A 14,732-nucleotide genomic window follows, 5' to 3' on the forward strand; every position below is an offset into this window, starting at 1 on the left:
TAGGCTTTTTTACCCTCTCGCTTCTCTACTGGCCACCCTTGCTATACTGGAATATATATGTCTATGCTTGCTCTATTTTTTATATTTCTTGTGTTTGTTTCTTTTTTACCTATTTCTCTGTCTACTTCTTTTTTTATGGTTCTCCCTGGCTTTGTTCGTCGCTATTTCTTTTGTTGTCTTTATGCACTTTTTTGTCTCTCTCTCTGTAGCCGTTCTCTCACCCTATATACATCCCACTTTTTTCTTCCCCTTTTTTCTATATCGCTATCTCTTTCTCTCTCTGTACTCATTTCACCCTCCTCACCTCACCCATTTTTCTTTATCATCGCCGTTCTCTTTCCTACACACTTGCTTTACTATATAGACGAGAGCACGCCTATATCGGAACCAGGCGCTTTTGGTGGTGCACTGTCGCTCGCAGAGACGCCATAATTTGTTTTGAACCACCAAGGTTTGCCTTGCTAGCATGGCAAGCAGTGGCTCTGTGCCTTTAAAATGCGAAAATGCGCCTGGTCACGCTGCACCCAGTAATAAAATGTCATCTGGGCACCACTGCGCTATCATCTGATGCGACAATAACCAGCGCGAGAGGAAGAGACTGCTGAGCACGGCCTGTGAAGTCCACGGCGCATCGCGAGAATCGTGCCGGTGCGGTGTCTTCTCCTTTCGCCGATTTTCATCCAAAACAAAAAGCGCTGAGCTTTGTCGCGAATAAAGTAAGGCCGTGAATAGAAAAAGACTGCGAGCCTAGTAAATATGCACCAGTAAGTAGACTGCGTTTATTCAAGCGCGACACCGACTGCCGCGCTTACAAGAAGTCGCCTGGGCACCACTGCGCCGTTTTTGGATGCGAAAACAACCAGCGCAGTAGTAAGATATTACTCAGCACCGTGTGTAAAGATCACAACACGATGCGGCAATCATGCCGGTGCAGTGTTTTCCAATTCCACAGATTTCCATCTGCAACGAAAAACGCCGGGCTCCGCCGCCAGTGGATATAATCGCTATCGGCAGGAAAAACTACGAATCTAGTAAAAGTTTAGGAATAAGTGTATACTTATTGCGTTTATTCAAGCGCGACGTACGGCAGCTGCTCCGCTTTACAACAGCTATTTACATGCAGTATGTCTGTATAGTTTGCGGCACCAAGTCATTGCAGAACTATTTCACTGGCCGCATGCCAATAACAGGACATATTACGACTCATGCGTTGATGCAAAAACCACGCACGTTTAGTACAATTGTATCGACGTACTATCGCGATGCAAAGAGTCGTGAACGGCGCGGAAAGCATGGCTTTCGACTCAGTCGAACTGCGACATCTCTTGACTGTCACTATAGGCGAATCTGTACTTTCGGCCGGAGTCACCGTATATATGTAGCATTTTAAGATCTTCCTATGGGACACTGTGCAGGATCGGCTGAGTTTCGCGAAACTCGGGATCTTCCCGAGCTCTGGCGGCACCCCTTTACGAACGAGCCAACAGTACGAAAAAGTCAAATCCACCCCTCAGCGCACGGCGTTTCATTGGTTACGATGGAACTAGTCATCGCGTCAAGGACGGTTGACTAAGTTGGGCAGTATTTTTGGACGAGATGCGCATTCTTTCATTTGTTTGTCGTTCCATTGAGTGCCAAAGTGCAGCCATGCCATAAAAGCGTCAGGAACATTTCTTGATAATATATTTAGAAGCACGGGATGTTTAAATAAATTTTGAAGCTTTTAATGCCTGCACTAGGTCTGTTTTAGAATAATCAGCCCGGTCGCCTCTGAGACCAACCTGCCGAGAGTCTTACAACATGACGACTGTATGCAGCTAAACCCGAGGCCACGTGTTAATCATCATGGTCAGCCTGCATGTTCTAGCACGCTGTTGAGCTGGTGCGCGTCGTCTTAGTTGTGATCGCCCGCTAGCACCTGAGCATGTGCGGCTGGTTAATTAGCTATTAAGGATGAAGCTACTAAAGCCGTGGATCTGCCCCTCCTAGCTCGTGGGACGTGACCGCCTAGTTAATGACTCACTCAGCAGGTGTGGACGGACAGACAGACAGAAAATTAACGAAGACGTTAATCATGATTGCATTAAATAAAACCATGCTAATTAACACTTACTAATATGATGGCAATTAGTATTCTCCTAATCAGGATTACGTTTAATGATTCGATACTGATCATGGCCTCGGTAATTGCACCTTAGATAATTACTTTTTAAATAAAGCCTTATCAATGAAGACAATACAGCTCAGTGTAATGGTCGTTAAGCCTCAGTCAATTAGTACAATCAAAATTAACACAGAACTAATGTGGTCTTCCCTTAGAAGCCGACCACGCACATAAGTAGACAACCAACTGAAAAAGCTGCAAGAAACTAGGCTATTAACTTATTACAAACTCCTCTATGGCTTCAGCATTGCACAAATAGTGTAAGCTCCTAGTGGCTAAAGTACTCGGCTGCTGACCCGCAGGTCGCGGGTTCGTATCCCGGCTGCGGTGGCTGCATTTCCGATGGAGGCGGAAATGTTGTAGGCCTGTGGGCTCAGATTTGGGCGCACGTTAAAGAATCCCAAGTGGTCGAAATTTCCGGAGCCCTCCACTACGGCGTCTCTCATAATCATATGGTGGTTTTGGGACGTTAAACCCGACATATCAATCAATAGTGTAAGCTCACCAATTATTTTATATGCAAAGAAGCTGCCGCTTAGCGTTCACCGCATCAAACGCTTGACCGTCACACCGGCATCATCACAGTCACGAGTTGAACTCGGGCTTTCTCAGAGTCAACGAGTTTGTATCCGAGTTCACGTGTTCATCAGTTTGATTGACAGACGTTCGCAGTTAAGATCGGGTACGCACACCACGTTTGATCATGCCGAGGAGCAGTACTCACGTTGAGCAGCATGATCAATCTATCAGCTTTATCGCGCAGACTTTATGCGCACACGCACGCAGAAGTAAAAGTGATATCACCACACGGCTACGACGTCTCGCATTAAACTTCACCGTGCTCACAACACATCCAATTAGATGATGATTTGTGGGGTTTAACGTCCCAAAACCACCATATGATTATGAGAGACGCCGTAGTGGAGGGCTCCGGAAATTTTGACCACCTGGGGTTCTTTAACGTGCGCCCAAATCTGAGCACACGGGCCTACAACATTTCCGCCTCCATCGGAAATGCAGCCGCCGCAGCCGGGAATCGAACCCGCGACCTGCGGGTCAGCAGCCGAGTACCTTAGCCACTAGACCACCGTGGCGGGGCCACATCGAATAAGAGGCGCGTTGCCGACTAAGGTCCCTAGACGAAACAAGTTTCCAAGATGGCGTAACTCATTGTTCTCGAGCCGTCCTCCTCACTCTCTCGCTGACACCTCCGTTTCCTTCAAATACGCATCTGTAATTGGCGAATTCCTTGCACGTGTTCTTGCAAGTGGCTGGTGGTGTTATTTATTATTATGCAAAAGGTTCGAAATGAGTACGCATGCGCATATGACTACAGCTGGGTTCTCGCCGTGACCAAAGGTGAAATCGTAGCCAGGACATAAACTGAAGAGGAGGAGTGCTTCGATTGGCGCCAAGTCGACCAAGATTGTTTTGCGGTGCTCGTTAAATGCAATATACGAGTTTTTCAATAATGCTCGGTCGCCGTAAAACAACAGAAAACGATTTCGCTTTCTTCAACTTACCTTGTGCTATGCGAAATGAAAAACGCCGTGAAGTGTAGCTATGAAATATTTCACGCGAACGCTTTCGTGCAACTCCGTCGACGTACGTCAAGGCGGATCTGCTAAGCGTGTTCAATTGTCGGTGTTTGTCGATACGCCAGGAGCGCGTCTACTCCGCGTCTAGTGCATGTAAGTTGTTGCAAATACTTGTGCGCATGCGCGTATACAGAGCAGCTGAAAAGTGTAATTAATGCACCTTCAGGAACTTATCACGCTCGACCAGTTGACTAGAATGCGGCATAAAGGAGCCGAAACGTGCTGCTTCGGGACACTTCACCAGTAGAATGCTCACTTTTTAGAAAGATCCGCACACCGCACCAGAATCGCCTGGCATCACGATTGTCAAATGGGCACATTTAAAAGAAATTGTCATCGCAGTGCTGCTAGTCAAGCGTTCGTACCAGTCTGGCCATAGTTTTTCCTTGCGTGTGCACAAGCCGGCTGTAATCGCTCGTAACAACGTTACGCCCTGTGCTCACTGACATGATCCAGCAAGAAGTGCGTTCGCTGTGTCACAGCGCGAACAAAACACATTCGGGGAACTGGACTAGTTATAACTGGACGAACTACGATGTACGATGCGACAATGGCAAGTGGTGGAAAATAAAGATTTGCACAACATTGCCAGTTGAGCAAAGCACATCCCGCTTGCTCTTGTGTAGTACCGTTTATGTTCATAAAGGCAACCGTTTATTCTACGACACATTTCGTTCAATTTTCTCTCATTTATTTCTATTCACCGTAATCATCATTATCATCATCAGCCTGACTACATCCACTGTAGGACAAATGCCACTCCCATGTTCCGCCAGTCAACTCGGTCCTGTGCTTGCTGCTGCCAATTTCTACCCGCAAACTTCCTAGTCTCATCTGCCCACCTAACCTTCTATCTCCCCCTAACCCGCTTGCCTTCTCTAAGAAGGCAAGTGGGCTGCATTTTCGATGGAGAAGAAAATGCTGTAAGCCCATGTGCTCAGATTTGGGTGGACGTTAAAGAACCCCAGGAGGTCGAAATTTCCGGAGCCCTCCACTACGGCATCTCTCATAATCTAATGGTGGTTTTGACACGTTCAACGCCACATATCATCATTACATATACTGCCAGTTCCACGGAAGTATATTGTCACTGACAAAGCATGCCTTAAAGACACTAGTTCTGAAAAACTCCCTGTGACCACTGCCTTTATTGATCACCGCACAAAGCACCGTCTGCACGGCTGGCATTCGTTGGTTCCCGCCACCGTGCTAAGGGGTGAAACCGAAGCGGCAAGCAGAATAATGCAATGGTGGAAGTAAACTTCAAGATTTTCTTTCTCAGTTAAAACTCCAGTTATTTCAAGGGAACTTTCTGTGACGCGATTTGTTATGATTCTCAATCATATACGTTGTTATGTTGATTTTTTCGTGGAGCAGCCTTTGGTAATACAGACATACTAACATAGGCCAAAGTGGCGTTTTTAGCAAGGTAAGAATTTTTCTTTTGGAGCTCATTCGCCCCACATAGGCAAAATTAAAATTTTAAAAGAAATTGCTCTGTTTCTTGACGTTAAAGGGGCATACGACAATGTCACCCACGAAGCCATTCTCAGCGCACTAGAAGGAGTGGGACTCGGTGGCAGGATATATGCGTGGGTTCAGAGCTACCTACAGAATAGATCATTTCACGTGCAGACAGAGAGTGGCCCGACACCCGAGTATTACTGCAGCCGAGGAGTCCCGCAAGGCGGAGTGCTAAGCCCGACGCTGTTCAACCTAACACTCATTGAACTAGTTGGCAAGCAACCAAGCAGTGTACGACTTTCCATTTATGCTGATGACATCTGTGTGTGGACATCAGGTGTGACTCGACTTCAACTTCGCGCTCGACTTCAGAAGGCAGCATCAGTGACATCGTACCACTTACGCAAACAAGGGCTTGAAATCGCAAGTGAGAAGTGTGCAGTCGTGGCTTTCACCAGAAAACCAATGTCCGCTTACGGCATATCAATTAAGCAGTTGGTGTCATGCAGCCGGAGTCACAGGCTCTTGCGAATCGTATAATCGACCGAAACCTGTCTTGGACACCCCACGTAAACTACGTGAAAAAGCGGCTGACTGCCATTTGTCACTTATTCAGGTTTCTTGCTGGGAAAAGTTGGGGAATGTCTATCGAGTCTATGTTACAGCTGTAAAAGGTATTATTTACTGGATTCCTGCGGTATAGCCTGCCTGTTATATCTAACACGTGCAAAACGAACCTGCGCACAATCCAAAATATTCAAGCCCAAGCGCTTAGGATATGCCTTGGTTTACCCCGCTGCGCATCGACAGCTGAAACAATTGCCATTGCACAGGACTACTCGATCATGACACACATCACCATTGAAACGATGCGTACGTACATCAGGCCACATGCTAGGAATCCTTCCCACCACTTGGCAACCCTCGCTACTGAGAGGCCCCGCACGAAATTTAGTGCAATTGTCTGTGCTCATTGTGCGTCGTTTACGCCAGGTTTTACGCCTGCTGAGAAACTGGTGTATCCTCCGTGGTGCCTGACACTTCCACAAGTGCGTGTTTCAATTCCAGGAATACAGAAAAAATCAAATTTGCCTTCATCAGCCCTAAAACAATTGAGCTTGAGCCATCTGCACGAAATGTACAACAACCACGTGCACATATACACTGATGGTTCAACCACAGCGTCTGGTTCTGGTGGTGCGGTGATGATTCCAGCTATACGAATCACTCTGCGAATCAAACTGTCACATGTCACTACGTCCACAGCGGCAGAACTTGCAGCTTTGCGTGGCGCCATAGAGTACATCAAATCCGAAAGACCGAGTAAATGGGCTGTGTTTTCCGACTCAAAACCAGCCCTACAGAGCATGCAGTCAGTCCTTCGACGAGGTTGTCATGAACAATTAAATTACGAAGTCGTCAAGCTTGTTCACCACGTCACAGAAACAGGCCACGAGGTCAAGTTTCAGTGGCTTCCTGGCCATTGTGGGATCAGTGGCAATGATTCCGCAGACAACGCGGCTCGCACATCGCACCAAGAAGAACACACCCTTCCGATTCCTTTGTCAAGGACTGACGCTGCAAAGCAACTTCGTCACCTGGCACGTAGTCTGAGTCTGCAGGAGTGGAACACCTAAAGTATAAGACATACGAGACTATACCAAATAAACCCTCTACTGAAACTTCGACCTCCATCCGGACTTTGTCGACGTGAAGCTTCACTTCTTTGTCTCCTTTGGTTGGGGGTTGCCTTCACAAAAGCATATAGAACCCTCATCAGATTGACCGACAACGCGGAATGCGACGTCTGCTGCACCAATGAAGACATCGACCATCTGATATGCCATTGCCCTCGATTTGCCTCTGAACGACAGAAGCTTTCGGACGCATTGCGACAATTGGACGATCGGCCACTCTCTGTGCAGATGCTACTGGAACACCGTCATCGCCTTTCGTCGGCTCAAAAAGCAGTCAGAGCTGTCTTGTGCTTTTTGAGGACTACAGGCCTATGTGACCACCTTTAACTTTTGTGTAGTACCACCGCTGCATACGCGCCAGCCGATTGACTGACAATCCTCCTTTTTTTTCTCTCTCTCTCTCTCTCTTTCTCTTCTCTTTCCTCTCTCTCTCTCTCATCTTTATGCCCCCTTCCTATTCCCCCAGCGTAGGGTAGCGAACTGAGCATGTGCCTGGTTAACCTCCCTGCCTTCCCTCTTGTTGTTTATTCCCCCCCCCCCCCCTTTAAGAGAAATTATGTATAAGGCAAAATTCTGTGAAAACAATTTTAGTTTTTCGTCCATTACCATTCTTTTTGTAAAATAGAAGGCCCCAAGGAGCTATATTCTGCTTTACTTTTTATAACAAAACTCTTTTGAAAATAAAGCTCGCTCATAACAAAAACACAACGCTCAGGCTAGTCACGGATGCTAACATTGTAACATTTCGCAATTTTCTTTGGCGATTTTTAGCAAAATTCTTTTGAACTTGGTTTCCCACCATTTCCCTTGATGTGCTCAGAAACCTTTTGCCACACGAAATATTTTACATATGCGTGCTTAGAGAAATCGATTTTGTCGAGTGCCACGATTGGTAGAGTTAGTGTAGGACGACCCCTCTCTATTTCTCTTTCTCCTTCTCTCTGCCTACAGTGGCCAACTAAATGCTTCAATGAAGAACCTCTTTACCATTTTCTATTTTCATCCTTCTTTGTCATTGCTTTACTCCAGCCTTAGTGGCCTGTCAGTTTCTTTATTTCTTATTTTCTGGGGCCATCAACTACGGCGTCTTTCATAACTATATGGTGGTTTTGGGGCGTCAAATCTGACATATCAACCAAATTTTTCTTCTTTACTTGGCTTATCGTCCTTTGGGTACATCGTTTCCCACGAAATTGTAATATCAGTAAATATAACGCAACGATGCGTACTTCGGTTTCTAAGCTTTGTACTAGGCTATGACACCAGAGGAGACGTTCAGTAATACGAAAAATCACGCGATTCTGCTTGAGACCCGGTGTTTCAGCTGGACGTAACAATAGACAATATTCCGACACATATAACAGTAGTCAAATCTGAAACTTTTGCTTCTGGAAATTGCTAGTGAAAAGAGTGAACACGGAGATAACTAGATACAACTACGCAGCCAATTTCTGAATGCTCTTTTCATACCCTATTGCTTTGGTCATAAGTGCTCTCTGCCACCAAAATGGTTATCTCCAGTAATAATATTTCCAACGTGATGAATGACTTAGATTTACTTCTAGGCAGCAGCATTAGCGTAAGAGGCTTCTTTTCAATGCTATATGCATTTCGGCGGCAAGTACGACACGATTTTGAAACAGCGCAACAAAAACACACAAAACAATGACGGTGAAGAAGACATGAAGACAGGCGCTTGACACTGATTGCTATTCGCTTCGACACACTTTTACACCTATATCTAGTCACAGACAGCATAAAAAAGGCGTAGAAAACAAAAAAAAAGACACCACATCTGCCCATTCAAATACAAAATTTCTTTTCGTTACAGCAAGGTGATAGAAGTGTAACGCTCATACACGAATTCTTGTTATTATAGAGTGTGGGCGCAATCGTATATTCAGCAAAACTAACATCGTCGCCGAGAATCACGACCAAAGAACTCGTCGAGATAAACGGGGCTTTGCATACACAAAATAACAAGAATTCACGTATCAGCATTCCTTATATCACTTGGCTGGAAAAAGTACATTTATATTTCAATGAATAACTGTGACGTATGTTTGTTTTATTCGTGTTTTTTTTTCTTTTACGTTGTGTGTCAGCACGAGCGAGTGAAAAAGTGTGTGTCGAAGTGAATAAAGTGTAGTTAAGAATTTGGCGCTTGCTTTCATCTCCTTCGCGTCTTCTTCATTGACAGTGTTTCGCATGTTCCCGTTGAGCCGTTTCATAATCACCAAGCCTTGCCAACTCGTCCAATAATCAGTGCTACTGGCGGGCCGACATGAACGTTTCCTTCCACCCCTTCTACTTCCCGGCCGCTCTGTAGTATCTTTGCGGCAAATTTTCAAGACTGCGGGCAAACGACAGCAGTAAAACTCGTCTAAGAGTGCGTATCATTCTCGAGTGGCATACAGATGTCGATTTGCCATGATAAGCATGCAAAAAGGGGGCTGCCCCGATAAGGTGCAAGTAGTCGTCGGACCGTTGTGCGGGGCATTCCATCTAATGTTTATTTTTTATTTTTTATTGCCTACATGCGACGGAAAATTTCTGATGGAGATATGTGAACAAAACGCGAAGCCTAGCTTTCCACGTTTTCAAATATATATATATATATATATATATATATATATATATATATATATATATATATATATATATATATATATATATATATATATATATATATATATATATAGCATCGAACGCGTTATTCGAAGGTCGTAGGTTCGATTCCTGCTCACGGCTGGTTATTTTTCATCCACTTTTCTTTCTTCTTTCTTCTGATTTACATTCCATTAGTTCTAATAACTTCCCCTGTACATTCCTTGGCATTACTGTCTGTTAGATCTCATTAATATTGTGTTAAAACACGGAAAAACGAGCCCTTAGGTATACACTTCTTTCCCTTATATATATATATATATATATATATATATATATATATATATATATATATATATATATATATATAGCGAAATCGGCGATGTGCCGCGCAGATGAAGAAGATAGTGGTCGAGCCGGCTGCACGTGGGCGCGCGTGTATCTATATACGTAGTTGGCACTGAAGCAGTTGAACGTGCGCGAGAATCGGTCCTGCCCCGGATGTAATGGGTGAAATATGGAAATGCCGCGAGTTAATAGGGCAGTCAGCGGGAGCCGCTCGTCGTGTCCGCGGGCACCGCCCCGTTGCCGCCCCGAAAACCAGCGTCGCCGACGACGTTCTCACTCAAACCTACATAAACCACTTCGGACGAACCGCTCAGCCCCCCGCTGTTTCCTTGTCTCCCCGAGCCAGCTCCGCTGCCTATTTTCGTGCCCGTGAACCCGCTCGATTAAAAATTCAAGTTCCGGCAGAAATCATTTTTCATCGGCCGTGTTTCTGCGTGGGTCAATCGTCCAGGAGAGGGATCTCCGATCGGCGCTTTCCCCTTCGGCAGTGCCAAGGTGCGATGCCGATGAGTGTGCGAGGCAGTGTGCGCACCCGTTCCACTGCCTACATATGGCTAACAGATTTGTCGATTCGTGAAGCGCTTTTGCGTCATTCGTACGTGCTACGTATAGCGTCTGTCGAGTGTGAATTTGGGGCGTATTAAGGCTTGTGCGCCACGAAAACAAGTCCCGAAAGTCGACATTACACAATCTGACTTTTTTCGTCCATGTCTGTTGTCTGAAAGTGTGTGTAGGAAATTCAGCGCGAAGTTTTTTTTTTTTTTTTTGACAACTGAAAAACACACACGTGCACGCACGCATATGATGTGTTTAGGAAAAAAAAACAAGGTTTTCTTTTATTTGGCCTCCTTTTGGTTCAATGGGTTTTATTTTTCCTCTTTACTTTTCCTCGTGCAAGCATTTGTCATTTCGATCCCTTAAGGTATACGGCCCTCTCATAACCGTCACCAAACAGCCCACCATCACCCGGTCACAGTGGTCTAGTGGCTAAGGTACTCGGCCACTGATTCGCAGGTCGCGGGATCAAATCCCGGCTGTGGCGGCTGCATTTTCGATGGAGACGGAAATGTTGTAGGCCCATGTACTCAGATTTTGGTGCACGTTAGACAACCCCAGGTGGTTGAAATTTCTGGAGCCCTCCACTAAGACGTCTCTCATAGTCATATGGTGGTTTTGGGACGTTAAGCCCCACAACTCAAACAGCCCACTTTCAGCAAGCTGCTCACTAATCATCATGATCACCATCAGCCTGACTACGTCCACTGCAGGACAAAGGCCTCTCAAAAGTCATGAACATGCAGCATCGTATTTTCAGCACTACAGTTCAGTGACCCCGCTGCTGCAAAATGTAGCAGTGCAAAAATGAGGCGATATGTTGTTTTACTACAATGTATTTTACTTCCAACAAAACATGTTCTAGCGAATTAAGATTAACGTAAATGCTGTAGTACTTGTTACGTGCAGTCAGCGTTTGTGACATGCTCGGGGCTCCCGGCAAATATCTTTGTCATCTTTTAGATGTTGCGTCATATTTTTTTAATTAACCACCTGAACTGTCAAAGAAACCACGCATGAAAAGCACATATCACGCTGCTCCTAGCCATGTCGAGGCCGGCGCTGCAAAAGCCGTCTTGAATAATTACATTGCTGTATGGGGCACAGTCGCTTTAATTAAACTTCTCACAAATGAGAGCAGCTGCAGAAGCTATTTTAAAGGCTTTTCAAAAGGATACTATATGCATAGAACTAAAGCTAATGAACGGGAACGCCGTGGGTGGTACGCGGACGGGCTGCCCACCACGTGGAAACAACAAACACGATTCAACACTCATCCTCCCCTGTCACACTAGTGCATTTCACAAAGTGCATGCGTGCTAAGGGTCAATACTGTTAATTGAAAATGTATCACGTATAATTAGACCAAAAGTGCCACGACGGAATACCATGCTTTCCTTCTATCTCTCTGTGTCTCTCGACGGGCTTCTTAAAAAAACTGCCGGTGACAGGTGCCGTTGCAGGTGCGTTTTATGCAAGAGGAAAATACGTGCGTATGAAATCAGAATGCTGAGGTGTCTCATTTAAAAAAGACAAGTTAATTAGCTTTTCCAATATTATTGTTCACGTTGCACATTGGGAAAAGGAAGCCGACCAGGCGTTACATGAAATCGAGGTGGTTTGTCCACGGTACCCCTTCCCATTACATTCCTTCTCACTCTTCGTAAGCAGGATGAAACGAGAGGGCAGGGAAATGTGGGTAATAAGAGTGGAGTGGAATCGAGTGAAACGCGTTGTCTCATGTAGTGTTTAACGAACACAATGCCTTATCTAGCACCGCTTTCAACATATTGGGTCTAAAAGTGTGCTCTGAAATACAATTACAGTCCAAGGACGTAAGAGTTTCCCGACAGGTGACGCCAGAGAGCTTGCGATGGTCTTAATTCAATGCGAGTTGCACATTTTCGAAAACGGGATTTGGGACTTGGGGGATGCATATATAAAAAAGTAGCGCTCCTTAATACTTCCACAAATATGACGCGGCTTCATTACCATTTGGCTTCAACTTCACATTTTAAACTGGGGCGTGCTAAAGAGAATTATCAAAAATATTATTACTGTTTTATAATTAGCAACTTGACATCACCATTTGCCGTACATGTTAGCTATTCTTCACCTTGTGATTCACGCGAGCAGACCGAAATCGCGCTATATAATACTCCGCGCAAAAAAAAAAAAAAGGAAGTTCAAGCTAAAAACACTTTTCATGTTTTTACAGACCATGTTCGCATTCTGAAAATGTGCGCTGTTAGGCCCATTGTTAAGCCATCCTCTATTAGATGGCGTGGATGGAATTATTTGTGGAGTTTAACGTCCCAAAATGATTAAAGGATTATGAGCGACACCGTAGTGGAGGCCTCCGGAAATTTCCACCACCTCGGGTTCTTTAACGTGCTCCCAAATCCGAGCACACGGACCTACAACATTTCCACCTCCATCGGAAATGCAGCCGCCGCAGCCGGTATTCGATTTCGCGACCTGCGGGTCAGCGGCCGAGTACCTTAGCTACTGGACCACCCCGGTGGGGCAGCAAAATTATTATTATTATTATTATTATTATTATTATTATTATTATTATTATTATTATTCGAGAAAAAAGTTCGCACTCATTCCCTACTATTGCAAAAAAAAAAGAGCACTTCAGAGGACGTCAATAACTGGACATCAAGAAACTCTTATCAAGGTTTTTAGCACAGCAGAGAGAAGCGCACGTATACTAGCTTCGGACATCACACGTCCACTGTGTCTCAGCAAATTGTGGGCAACAGTGCGCTCCACCCCGCATTTTGCGGTGAGTTCATTGACACAGTCTTTCTGGTAATACCGTTAGCCCTTCATCATGGAAGTCGCAAGCTTAACTGGTTCAAAGTCAACTACACTTTACTTGGATTTAGCGCTGCTTTTGAGTCAATATGGAGAATATGCGCAGCTTCATAAAAGTGGGCCACTGCAAATTATGCGGTACACAATTCGGTCATTGTTACTCTTGACTGAGGCTCTCTTTATAAACAATTTATTTCAATAACGTTTCCTGTTCCGTTCTGCGGCTGCGTGATTTAGTTTCGAGACCGTTCGAAATCTGTTCGAACTACGTGGGCCAACTTATTCACATTTTTGAAAAGAAGGTTTCGGGTATGCATACATAAAAATGTTGCGCGTATTTTTATATAAATATTTATAATCACATTTACAATTACTGTACATTCATTTGCGATGCAATTTAGAGCTACACATCGATTACTACCTCGCGATTAATGCTTCAGAAAAACTCGGGGACAATTTACACTGTCGTATTACTAAATGAAAGTTGTTGTCAAAAATTAAAAATAAGGGGGGGGGGGGAGTGGGGTTACATGCAAAGATGTGGTTACCCTGCTCCGTATACGAGGGAAGAAAAACAAATCGTGAATTTAATCCTGCTTCACTGTTTGATTGTGCACGAACCTAAATACCAAAGAAAGGAAGAGTATACATATGGGAAAGAAGTGCGAGCACCAAGTCTATTGAGACTGGAAGTTTGGAAAATTGGAAAATTTATAATAGGAGGAGAGAAAACAAGAAAAACCCCCAGAAAAGAGCACGGCCATGGACGAAATGTCGAAGGAAACCCTTCATTTAGAAACGTGGACCTTCATTGGAGACAGCCTTAACGAATTCGCTCCAAGTCTGGTAGCATTTTTTTGCTTTGGGTTCGTTGGGCCTCAGAGGAGCAAGAACGGCCACGCGCTTCACTTGCCTCACTTTTTCAAAATAAAAAAAATAATTGTGAACTTCTTATTAAGGAGATGAACCATTAAAATTATTCGCATAAACGTGACTCGACTGGAGTATGCACTGGCGCCAACGGCTAACGAAAAACAAGAAGACAGGGAGAAGAGTGCCTTTAGACGATGCGAACAAGAGGAGAACATATAACTTTGCCCGAAGTTTCGTCAAAACTTAAAGGATGCTAGAGAGTAGTCGGCAGTTTAATTATCAAAGGGATGTACGTATAGGCTAGGCAGGACAAGCAGTGACGTGCACCCCGGGACGGCTGAGAGTCGTAATTGTTTTTTTTTTGTAATTAAACGGGTTGCACGTGCAAAACAGCTCACAGACTTTTCCTTCTCTGTTTACGGAAAAATCCAGCGCAGCTACATCATGTCATAACATGCACTTCTATCACGAACACTTTCAAGTAGCAACATATATCCTGCATTACCGCCAATAAATAAATAATTATTTAATGAATAAATAAACAAATAAATAAATAAATCGACAAACTCCGTCTTGACCTGCAGAAATTCCGCATTCAGACAT

The sequence above is a fragment of the Rhipicephalus microplus genome, chromosome X, assembly GCF_043290135.1.
Source record: "Rhipicephalus microplus isolate Deutch F79 chromosome X, USDA_Rmic, whole genome shotgun sequence".
Lineage (NCBI taxonomy): Eukaryota > Metazoa > Arthropoda > Arachnida > Ixodida > Ixodidae > Rhipicephalus > Rhipicephalus microplus.